This window comes from Rhinoderma darwinii, chromosome 3 (assembly GCF_050947455.1).
Source record: "Rhinoderma darwinii isolate aRhiDar2 chromosome 3, aRhiDar2.hap1, whole genome shotgun sequence".
NCBI classification, from domain to species: Eukaryota; Metazoa; Chordata; class Amphibia; order Anura; family Rhinodermatidae; genus Rhinoderma; species Rhinoderma darwinii.
In genome coordinates this window covers 410,450,915-410,463,903 of record NC_134689.1, presented here as the reverse complement: position 1 = coordinate 410,463,903, position 12,989 = coordinate 410,450,915, and the positions used below count along the sequence as shown (strand labels likewise).

Sequence of the window (12,989 nt, the reverse complement as noted above, 5' to 3'; positions counted from 1 at the left end):
TTTAGAGTTCTGCTTCTTTAATTGGCTTAACAAATTTCAACCTATTTTGGCAGTATTAGCCCTGCCTGCAATCTTGGGCTTTGGAAGTCAATAGGGGTCATTTACAAAAACACCCAACGAGGATGCGATTTGAACCCATGCATGCAGGGCACAATGGGTAAGCAGTCCATCGCCTTAACCACTCAGCCACCTCATCAACATATTTTCACTTTTTTTTGTTCGTTTTCAGCTGTTTTATAACCAAACCTGATCCCTAAAAAGTGTTTTACAAATTTTGAGAAGTGTCAGTAATATGTATTCTAAATTTATTTTCCCTTATTTAAAAACAAATCTTTTTTTGTGTTATAAAAATGCCATTAAATGGCATGCAAGAACTAGATGAGTGTATAAATAGGTCTACAAGAACACATTGCAAAAAAAAATATTTGTAGTAATAGTTCCATGCAAACATTTTCTAGAAGGTTTATCATTTACACAAGTTTTTAGAGTTCTGCTCCTCTAATCGGCTTAACAAATTTCGACCTATTTTGGCAGTATTAGCCGTGCCTGCAATCTTGGGCTCTGGAAGTCAATAGGGGTCATTTACAAAAACACCCGACAAGGATGGGATTTGAACCCATGCATGCAGAGCACAATGGATTAGCAGTCCATCGCCTTAACCATTCGGCCACCTCGTCAACTTATTTCCGTTTTTTCTTTGGTTAGTTTCCAGCTGTTTTATAACCAAACCTGATCCCTAAAAAGTGTTTTACAAATTTTGAGAAGTGTCAGTAATATGTATTCTAAATTTATTTTCCCTTATTTAAAAACAAATCTTTTTTTGTGTTATGAAATTGTCATTAAATGGCATGCAAGAACTAGATGAGTGTATAAATAGGTCTAAAAGCACTCATCTACAAAAAAAAATATTTGTAGTAATAGTTCCATGCAAACATTTTCTAGAAGGTTTATCATTTACACAAGTTTTTAGAGTTCTGCTCCTCTAATCGGCTTAACAAATTTCAACCTATTTTGGCAGTATTAGCCCTGCCTGCAATCTTGGGCTTTGGAAGACAATAAGGGTCATTTACAAAAACACCCGACGAGGATGGGATATGAACCCATTCATGCAGAGCACAATGGATTAGCAGTCCATCGCCACCTCGTCAACTTATTTTCATTTTTTCTTTGTTTAGTTTCCAGCTGTTTTATAACCAAACCTGATCCCTAAAAAGTGTTTTACAAATTTTGAGAAGTGTCAGTAATATGTATCCTAAATTTATTTTCCCTTATTTGAAAACAAATCTTTTTTTGTGTTATGAAATTGTCATTAAATGGCATGCAAGAACTAGATGAGTGTATAAATAGGTCTAAAAGCACTCATCTCCAAAAAAAATTATTTGTAGTAATAATTCCATGCAAACATTTTCTAGAAGGTTTATCATTTACACAAGTTTTTAGAGTTCTGCTCCTCTAATCGGCTTAACAAATTTCAACCTATTTTGGCAGTATTAGCCCTGCCTGCAATCTTGGGCTTTGGAAGACAATAAGGGTCATTTACAAAAACACCCGACGAGGATGGGATTTGAACCCATGCATGCAGAGCACAATGGATTAGCAGTCCATCGCCACCTCGTCAACTTATTTTCATTTTTTCTTTGGTTAGTTTCCAGCTGTTTTATAACCAAACCTGATACCTAAAAAGTGTTTTACAAATTTTGAGAAGTGTCAGTAATATGTATCCTAAATTTATTTTCCCTTATTTGAAAACAAATCTTTTTTTGTGTTATGAAAGTATAATTAAATGGCATGCAAGAACTAGATAAGTGTATAAATAGGTCTATAATAACATATCTACAAAAAAAAATATTTGTAGTAATAGTTCCATGCAAACATTCTCTAGAAGGTTTATCATTTACACAAGTTTTTAGAGTTCTGCTCCTCTAATCGGCTTAACAAATTTCAACCTATTTTGGCAGTATTAGCCCTGCCTGCAATCTTGGGCTTTGGAAGACAATAAGGGTCATTTACAAAAACACCCGACGAGGATGGGATTTGAACCCATTCATGCAGAGCACAATGGATTAGCAGTCCATCGCCACCTCGTCAACTTATTTTCATTTTTTCTTTGTTTAGTTTCCAGCTGTTTTATAACCAAACCTAATCCCTAAAAAGTGTTTTACAAATTTTGAGAAGTGTCAGTAATATGTATCCTAAATTTATTTTCCCTTATTTGAAAACAAATCATTTTTTGTGTTTTGAAAATATAATTAAATGGCATGCAAGAACTAGATGAGTGTATAAATAGGTCTATAAGAACATATCTACAAAAAAAAATATTTGTAGTAATAGTTCCATGCAAACATTTTCTAGAAGGTTTAACATTTACACAAGTTTTTAGAGTTCTGCTGCTCTAATCGGCTTAACAAATTTCAACCTATTTTGGCAGTATTAGCCCTGCCTGCAATCTTGGGCTTTGGAAGACAATAAGGGTCATTTACAAAAACACCCGACGAGGATGGGATTTGAACCCATTCATGCAGAGCACAATGGATTGGCAGTCCATCGCCACCTCGTCAACTTATTTTCGTTTTTTCTTTGTTTAGTTTCCAGCTGTTTTATAACCAAACCTGATCCCTAAAAAGTGTTTTACAAATTTTGAGAAGTGTCAGTAATATGTATCCTAAATTTATTTTCCCTTATTTGAAAACAAATCTTTTTTTGTGTTATGAAAATATAATTAAATGGCATGCAAGAACTAGATGGAAGACGATAAGGGTCATTTACAAAAACACCCGACGAGGATGGGATTTGAACCCATGCATGCAGAGCACAATGGATTAGCAGTCCATCGCCACCTCGTCAACTTATTTTCATTTTTTCTTTGGTTAGTTTCCAGCTGTTTTATAACCAAACCTGATCCCTAAAAAGTGTTTTACAAATTTTGAGAAGTGTCAGTAATATGTATCCTAAATTTATTTTCCCTTATTTGAAAACAAATCTTTTTTGTGTTATGAAAATATAATTAAATGGCATGCAAGAACTAGATGGGTGTATAAATAGGTCTATAAGAACATATCTACAAAAAAAAATATTTGTAGTAATAGTTCCATGCAAACATTTTCTAGAAGGTTTAACATTTACACAAGTTTTTAGAGTTCTGCTCCTCTAATCGGCTTAACAAATTTCAACCTATTTTGGCAGTATTAGCCCTGCCTGCAATCTTGGGCTTTGGAAGACAATAAGGGTCATTTACAAAAACACCCGACAAGGATGGGATTTGAACCCATGCATGCAGAGAACAATGGATTAGCAGTCCATCGCCACCTCGTCAACTTATTTTCATTTTTTCTTTGGTTAGTTTCCAGCTGTTTTATAACCAAACCTGATAACTAAAAAGTGTTTTACAAATTTTGAGAAGTGTCAGTAATATGTATCCTAAATGTATTTTCCCTTATTTGAAAACAAATCTTTTTTTGTGTTATGAAAATATAATTAAATGGCATGCAAGAACTAGATGAGTGTATAAATAGGTCTACAATAACATAATCTACAAAAAAAAATATTTGTAGTATTAGTTCCATGCAAACATTTTCTAGAAGGTTTATCATTTACACAAGTTTTTAGAGTTCTGCTCCTCTATTCGGCTTAACAAATTTCAACCTATTTTGGCAGTATTAGCCCTGCCTGCAATCTTGGGCTTTGGAAGACAATAAGGGTCATTTACAAAAACACCCGACAAGGATGGGATTTGAACCCATGCATGCAGAGCACAATGGATTAGCAGTCCATCGCCACCTCGTCAACTTATTTTCATTTTTTCTTTGGTTAGTTTCCAGCTGTTTTATAACCAAACCTGATCCCTAAAAAGTGTTTTACAAATTTTGAGAAGTGTCAGTAATATGTATCCTAAATTTATTTTCCATTATTTGAAAACAAATCTTTTTTTGTGTTATGAAAATATAATTAAATGGCATGCAAGAACTAGATAAGTGTATAAATAGGTCTACAAGAACACATCTACAAAAAAAAATATTTGTAGTAATAGTTCCATGCAAACATTTTCTAGAAGGTTTATCATTTACACAAGTTTTTAGAGTTCTGCTCCTCTAATCGGCTTAAGAATTTTCAACCTATTTTGGCAGTATTAGCCCTGCCTGCAATCTTGGGCTTTGGAAGACAATAAGTGTAAATTACAAAAACACCCGACGAGGATGGGATTTGAACCCATGCATGCAGAGCACAATGGATTTGCAGTCCATCGCCACCTCGTCAACTTATTTTCATTTTTTCTTTCGTTAGTTTCCAGCTGTTTTATAACCAAACCTGATAACTAAAAAGTGTTTTACAAATTTTGAGAAGTGTCAGTAATATGTATCCTAAATTTATTTTCCCTTATTTGAAAACAAATCTTTTTTTGTGTTATGAAATTGTCATTAAATGGCATGCAAGAACTAGATGAGTGTATAAATAGGTCTACAAGAACACATCTACAAAAAAAAATATTTGTAGTAATAGTTCCATGCAAACATTTTCTTGAAGGTTTATCATTTACACAAGTTTTTAGAGTTCTGCTCCTCTAATTGGCTTAACAAATTTCAACCTATTTTGGTAGTTTTAGCCCTGCCTGCAATATTGGGCTTTGGAAGACAATAAGGGTCATTTACAAAAACACCCGACGAGGATGGGATTTGAACCCATGCATGCAGAGCACAATGGATTAGCAGTCCATCGCCTTAACCACTCAGCCACCTCGTCAACTTATTTTCATTTTTTCTTTGGTTAGTTTCCAGCTGTTTTATAACCAAACCTGATCCCTAAAAAGTGTTTTACAAATTTTGAGAAGTGTCAGTAATATGTATCCTAAATTTATTTTCCCTTATTTGAAAACAAATCTTTTTTTGTGTTATGAAAATATAATTAAATGGCATGCAAGAACTAGATGAGTGTATAAATAGGTCTACAAGAACACATTACAAAAAAAAATATTTGTAGTAATAGTTCCATGCAAACATTTTCTAGAAGGTTTATCATTTACACAAGTTTTTAGAGTTGTGCTCCTCTAATCGGCTTAACAAATTTCAACCTATTTTGGCAGTATTAGCCCTGCCTGCAATCTTGGGCTTTGGAAGACAATAAGGGTCATTTACAAAAACACCCGACAAGGATGGGATTTGAACCCATGCATGCAGAGCACAATGGATTAGCAGTCCATCGCCACCTCGTCAACTTATTTTTATTTTTTATTTGGTTAGTTTCCAGCTGTTTTATAACCAAACCTGATCCCTAAAAAGTGTTTTACAAATTTTGAGAAGTGTCAGTAATATGTATCCTAAATTTATTTTCCCTTATTTGAAAACAAATCTTTTTTTGTGTTATGAAAATATAATTAAATGGCATGCAAGAACTAGATGAGTGTATAAATAGGTCTACAAGAACACATCTACAAAAAAAAATATTTGTAGTAATAGTTCCATGCAAACATTTTCTAGAAGGTTTATCATTTACACAAGTTTTTAGAGTTGTGCTCCTCTAATCGGCTTAACAAATTTCAACCTATTTTGGCAGTATTAGCCCTGCCTGCAATCTTGGGCTTTGGAAGACAATAAGGGTCATTTACAAAAACACCCGACAAGGATGGGATTTGAACCCATGCATGCAGAGCACAATGGATTAGCAGTCCATCGCCACCTCGTCAACTTATTTTTATTTTTTATTTGGTTAGTTTCCAGCTGTTTTATAACCAAACCTGATCCCTAAAAAGTGTTTTACAAATTTTGAGAAGTGTCAGTAATATGTATCCTAAATTTATTTTCCCTTATTTGAAAACAAATCTTTTTTTGTGTTATGAAAATATAATTAAATGGCATGCAAGAACTAGATGAGTGTATAAATAGGTCTACAAGAACACATCTACAAAAAAAAATATTTGTAGTAATAGTTCCATGCAAACATTTTCTAGAAGGTTTATCATTTACACAAGTTTTTAGAGTTCTGCTCCTCTAATCGGCTTAACAAATTTCAACCTATTTTGGCAGTATTAGCCCTGCCTGCAATCTTGGGCTTTGGAAGACAATAAGGGTCATTTACAAAAACACCCGACGAGGATGGGATTTGAACCCATGCATGCAGAGCACAATGGATTAGCAGTGCATCACCTTAACCACTCGGCCACCTCGTCAACTTACTTTCATTTTTTCTTTGCTTAGTTTCCAGCTGTTTTATAACCAAACCTGATACCTAAAAAGTGTTTTACAAATTTTGAGAAGTGTCAGTAATATGTATCCTAAATTTATTTTCCCTTATTTGAAAACAAATCTTTTTTTGTGTTATGAAAATATAATTAAATGGCATGCAAGAACTAGATGAATGTATAAATAGGTCTACAAGAACACATCTACAAAAGAAAATATTTGTAGTAATAGTTCCATGCAAACATTTTCTAGAAGGTTTATCATTTACACAAGTTTTTAGAGTTGTGCTCCTCTAATCGGCTTAACAAATTTCAACCTATTTTGGCAGTATTAGCCCTGCCTGCAATCTTGGGCTTTGGAAGACAATAAGGGTCATTTACAAAAACACCCAACAAGGATGGGATTTGAACCCATGCATGCAGAGCACAATGGATTAGCAGTCCATCGCCACCTCGTCAACTTATTTTTATTTTTTCTTTGGTGTGTTTCCAGCTGTTTTATAACCAAACCTCATCCCTAAAAAGTGTTTTACAAATTTTGAGAAGTGTCAGTAATATGTATCCTAAATTTATTTTCCCTTATTTGAAAACAAATCTTTTTTTGTGTTATGAAAATATAATTAAATGGCATGCAAGAACTAGATGAGTGTATAAATAGGTCTACAAGAACACATCTACAAAAAAAAATATTTGTAGTAATAGTTCCATGCAAACATTTTCTAGAAGGTTTATCATTTACACAAGTTTTTAGAGTTCTGCTCCTCTAATCGGCTTAACAAATTTCAACCTATTTTGGCAGTATTAGCACTGCCTGCAATCTTGGGCTTTGGAAGACAATAAGGGTCATTTACAAAAACACCCGACGAGGATGGGATTTGAACCCATTCATGCAGAGCACAATGGATTAGCAGTCCATCGCCACCTCGTCAACTTATTTTCATTTTTTCTTTGTTTAGTTTCCAGCTGTTTTATAACCAAACCTGATCCCTAAAAAGTGTTTTACAAATTTTGAGAAAAGTCAGTAATATGTGTCCTAAATTTATTTTCCCTTATTTGAAAACAAATCTATTTTTGTGTTATGAAAATATAATTAAATGGCATGCAAGAACTAGATGAGTGTATAAATAGGTCTACAAGAACACATCTACAAAAAAAAAATATTTGTAGTAATAGTTCCATGCAAACATTTTCTAGAAGGTTTATCATTTACACAAGTTTTTAGAGTTCTGCTCCTCTAATCGGCTTAACAATGTTCAACCTATTTTGGCAGTATTAGCCCTGCCTGCAATCTTGGGCTTTGGAAGACAATAAGGGTCATTTACAAAAAACACCCGACGAGGATGGGATTTGAACCCATGCATGCAGAGCACAATGGATTAGCAGTCCATCGCCACCTCGTCAACTTATTTGCATTTTTTCTTTGGTTAGTTTCCAGCTGTTTTATAACCAAACCTGATTCCTAAAAAGTGTTTTACAAATTTTGAGAAGTGTCAGTAATATGTATCCTAAATTTATTTTCCCTTATTTAAAAACAAATTTTTTTTTAGTGTTATGAAAATATAATTAAATGGCATGCAAGAACTAGATGAGTGTATAAATAGGTCTACAAGAACACATCTACAAAAAAAAGTATTTGTAGTAATAGTTCCATGCAAACATTTTCTAGAAGGTTTATCATTTACACAAGTTTTTAGAGTTCTGCTTCTCTAATCGGCTTAACAAATTTCTACCTGTTTTGGCAGTATTAGCCCTGCCTGCAATCTTGGGCTTTGGAAGACAATAAGGATCATTTACAAAAACACCCGACGAGGATGGGATTTGAACCCATGCATGCAGAGCACAATGGTTTAGCAGTCCATCGCCACCTCGTCAACTTACTTTCATTTTTTTCTTTGGTTAGTTTCCAGCTGTTTTATAACCAAACCTGATCCCTAAAAAGTGTTTTACAAATTTTGAGAAGTGTCAGTAATATGTATTCTAAATTTATTTTCCCTTATTTAAAATCAAATCTTTTTTTGTGTTATAAAAACATAATTAAATGGCATGCAATAACTAGATGAGTGTATAAATAGGTCTACAAGAACATATCTACAAAAAAAAATATTTGTATTAATAGTTCCATGCAAACATTTTCTAGAAGGTTTATCATTTACACAAGTTTTTAGAGTTCTGCTCCTCTAATCGGCTTAACAAATTTCAACCTATTTTGGCAGTATTAGCCCTGCCTGCAATCTTGGGCTAATACGCCACCTCGTCAACTTATTTTCATTTTTTCTTTGGTTAGTTTCCAGCTGTTTTATAACAAAACCTGATCCCTAAAAAGTGTTTTACAAATTTTGAGAAGTGTCAGTAATATGTATCCTAAATTTATTTTCCCTTATTTGAAAAAAAATCTTTTTTTGTGTTATGAAAATATAATTAAATGGCATGCAAGAACTAGATGAGTGTATAAATAGGTCTACAAGAACAAATTACAAAAAAAAATATTTGTAGTAATAGTTCCATGCAAACATTTTCTAGAAGGTTTATCATTTACACAAGTTTTTAGATTTGTGCTCCTCTAATCGGCTTAACAAATTTCAACCTATTTTGGCAGTATTAGCCCTGCCTGCAATCTTGGGCTTTGGAAGACAATAAGGGTCATTTACAAAAACACCCGACAAGGATGGGATTTGAACCCATGCATGCAGAGCACAATGGATTAGCAGTCCATCGCCACCTCGTCAACTTATTTTTATTTTTTTCTTTGGTTAGTTTCCAGCTGTTTTATAACCAAACCTGATACCTAAAAAGTGTTTTACAAATTTTGAGAAGTGTCAGTAATATGTATCCTAAATTTATTTTCCCTTATTTGAAAACAAATCTTTTTTTGTGTTATGAAAATATAATTAAATGGCATGCAAGAACTAGATGAGTGTATAAATAGGTCTACAAGAACACATTACAAAAAAAAATATTTGTAGTAATAGTTCCATGCAAACATTTTCTAGAAGGTTTATCATTTACACAAGTTTTTAGAGTTGTGCTCCTCTAATCGGCTTAACAAATTTCAACCTACTTTGGCAGTATTAGCCCTGCCTGCAATCTTGGGCTTTGGAAGACAATAAGGGTCATTTACAAAAACACCCGACAAGGATGGAATTTGAACCCATGCATGCAGAGCACAAAGGATTAGCAGTCCATCGCCACCTCGTCAACTTATTTTTATTTTTTCTTTGGTTAGTTTTCAGCTGTTTTATAACCAAACCTAAACCCTAAAAAGTGTTTTACAAATTTTGAGAAGTGTCAGTAATATGTATCCTAAATTTATTTTCCCTTATTTGAAAACAAATCTTTTTTTGTGTTATGAAAATATAATTAAATGGCATGCAAGAACTAGATGAGTGTATAAATAGGTCTACAAGAACACATTACAAAAAAAAATATTTGTAGTAATAGTTCCATGCAAACATTTTCTAGAAGGTTTATCATTTACACAAGTTTTTAGAGTTGTGCTCCTCTAATCGGCTTAACAAATTTCAACCTGTTTTGGCAGTATTTGCCCTGCCTGCAATTTTGGGCTCTGGAAGTCAATATGGGTCATTTACAAAAACACCCGACGAGGATGGGATTTGAACCCATGCATGCAGAGCACAATGGATTAGCAGTCCATCGCCTTAACCACTCGGCCACCTCATAAACTTTTTTTTATTTTTTTTTCTTTGGTTAGTTTTTAGCTGTTTTATAACCAAACCTGATCCCTAAAAAGTGTTTTACAAATTTTGAGAAGTGTCAGTAATATGTATTCTAAATTTATTTTCCCTTATTTTTAATCAAATCTTTTTTGTTTATGGATTAGCAGTCCATCGCCTTAACCACTCGGCCACCTCATCAACTTTTTTTTATTTTTTCTTTGGTTAGTTTCCAGCTGTTTTATAACCAAACCTGATCCCTAAAAAGTGTTTTACAAATTTTGAGAAGTGTCAGTAATATGTATTCTAAATTTATTTTCCCTTATTTAAATCAAATCTTTTTTTGTTTATAAAAATGTCATTAAATGGCATGCAAGAACTAGATGAGTGTATAAATAGGTCTACTAGAACACATCTACAAAAAAAAAAATATTTGTAGTAATAGTTCCATGCAAACATTTTCTAGAAGGTTTATCATTTACACAAGCTTTTAGAGTTCTGCTCCTCTAATCGGCTTAACAAATTTCAACCTGTTTTGGCAGTATTAGCCCTGCCTGCAATCTTGGGCTTTGGTAGACAATAAGGGTCATTTACAAAAACACCCGACGAGGATGGGATTTTAACCCATGCATGCAGAAAACAATAAATTAGCAGTCCATCGCCTTAACCACTCGGCCACCTCGTCAACTTATTTTCATTTTTTTCCTTTGGTTAGTTTCCTGCTGTTTTATAACCAAACCTGATCCCTAAAAAGTGTTTTACAAATTTTGAGAAGTGTCAGTAATATGTATTCTAAATTTATTTTCCCTTATTTAAAATCAAATCTTTTTTGTTTATGGATTAGCAGTCCATCGCCTTAACCACTCGGCCACCTCGTCAACTTATTTTCATTTTTTTTCTTTGGTTAGTTTCCAGCTGTTTTATAACCAAACCTGATCCCTAAAAAGTGTTTTACAAATTTTGAGAAGTGTCAGTAATATGTATTCTAAATTTATTTTCCCTTATTTAAAATCAAATCTTTTCTTGTTTATATAAATGTCATTAAATGGCATGCAAGAACTAGATGAGTGTATACATAGGTCTACTAGAACACATCTACAAAAAAAATATTTGTAGTAATAGTTCCATGCAAACATTTTCTAGAAGGTTTATCATTTACACAAGCTTTTAGAGTTCTGCTCCTCTAATCGGCTTAACAAATTTCAACCTGTTTTGGCAGTATTAGCCCTGCCTGCAATCTTGGGCTTTGGTAGACAATAAGGGTCATTTACAAAAACACCCGACGAGGATGGGATTTTAACCCATGCATGCAGAAAACAATAAATTAGCAGTCCATCGCCTTAACCACTCGGCCACCTCGTCAACTTATTTTCATTTTTTTCCTTTGGTTAGTTTCCAGCTGTTTTATAACCAAACCTGATCCCTAAAAAGTGTTTTACAAATTTTGAGAAGTGTCAGTAATATGTATTCTAAATTTATTTTCCCTTATTTAAAATCAAATATTTTCTTGTTTATAAAAATGTTATTAAATGGCATGCAAGAACTAGATGAGTGTATACATAGGTCTACTAGAACACATCAACAAAAAAAATATTTGTAGTAATAGTTCCATGCAAACATTTTCTAGAAGGTTTATCATTTACACAAGCTTTTAGAGTTCTGCTCCTCTAATCGGCTTAACAAATTTCAACCTGTTTTGGCAGTATTAGCCCTGCCTGCAATCTTGGGCTTTGGTAGACAATAAGGGTCATTTACAAAAACACCCGACGAGGATGGGATTTTAACCCATGCATGCAGAAAACAATAAATTAGCAGTCCATCGCCTTAACCACTCGGCCACCTCATTTTCATTTTTTTCCTTTGGTTAGTTTCCAGCTGTTTTATAACCAAACCTGATCCCTAAAAAGTGTTTTACAAATTTTGAGAAGTGTCAGTAATATGTATTCTAAATTTATTTTCCCTTATTTAAAATCAAATCTTTTCTTGTTTATAAAAATGTTATTAAATGGCATGCAAGAACTAGATGAGTGTATACATAGGTCTACTAGAACACATCTACAAAAAAAATATTTGTAGTAATAGTTCCATGCAAACATTTTCTAGAAGGTTTATCATTTACACAAGTTTTTAGAGTTCTGCTCCTCTAATCGGCTTAACAAATTTCAACCTGTTTTGGCAGTATTAGCCCTGCCTGCAATCTTGGGCTTTGGAAGACAATAAGGGTCATTTACAAAAACACCCGACGAGGATGGGATTTTAACCCATGCATGCAGAGAACAATAAATTAGCAGTCCATCGGCTTAACCACTCGGCCACCTCGTCAACTTATTTTCATTTTTTTTTCTTTGGTTAGTTTCCAGCTGTTTTATAACCAAACCTGATCCCTAAAAAGTGTTATACAAATTTTGAGAAGTGTCAGTAATATGTATTCTAAATTTATTTTCCCTTATTTAAAATCAAATCTTTTCTTGTTTATAAAAATGTTATTAAATGGCATGCAAGAACTAGATGAGTGTATACATAGGTCTACTAGAACACATCTACAAAAAAAATATTTGTAGTAATAGTTCCATGCAAACATTTTCTAGAAGGTTTATCATTTACACAAGTTTTTAGAGTTCTGCTCCTCTAATCGGCTTAACAAATTTCAACCTGTTTTGGCAGTATTTGCCCTGCCTGCAATTTTGGGCTCTGGAAGTCAATATGGGTCATTTACAAAAACACCCGACGAGGATGGGATTTGAACCCATGCATGCAGAGCACAATGGATTAGCAGTCCATCGCCTTAACCACTCGGCCACCTCATAAACTTTTTTTTATTTTTTTTTTCTTTGGTTAGTTTTTAGCTGTTTTATAACCAAACCTGATCCCTAAAAAGTGTTTTACAAATTTTGAGAAGTGTCAGTAATATGTATTCTAAATTTATTTTCCCTTATTTAAAATCAAATCTTTTTTGTTTATGGATTAGCAGTCCATCGCCTTAACCACTCGGCCACCTCATCAACTTTTTTTTATTTTTTCTTTGGTTAGTTTCCAGCTGTTTTATAACCAAACCTGATCCCTAAAAAGTGTTTTACAAATTTTGAGAAGTGTCAGTAATATGTATTCTAAATTTATTTTCCCTTATTTAACCCCTTCCCGACATG

At 33.4% G+C, this 12,989-nt stretch overlaps 2 non-coding genes across 2 annotated transcripts; both read right to left on the bottom strand.

The window, feature by feature from the left end:
* Window positions 1-595: 595 nt before the first annotated feature.
* Window positions 596-677, bottom strand: TRNAS-GCU (transfer RNA serine (anticodon GCU)). Its single transcript has one exon. It is a non-coding gene; the product is annotated as a tRNA-Ser (tRNA).
* A 3,978-nt stretch (window positions 678-4,655) lies between these two features.
* Window positions 4,656-4,737, bottom strand: TRNAS-GCU (transfer RNA serine (anticodon GCU)). The gene has a single exon. It is a non-coding gene; the product is annotated as a tRNA-Ser (tRNA).
* Between the last annotated feature and the right edge of the window lie 8,252 nt (window positions 4,738-12,989).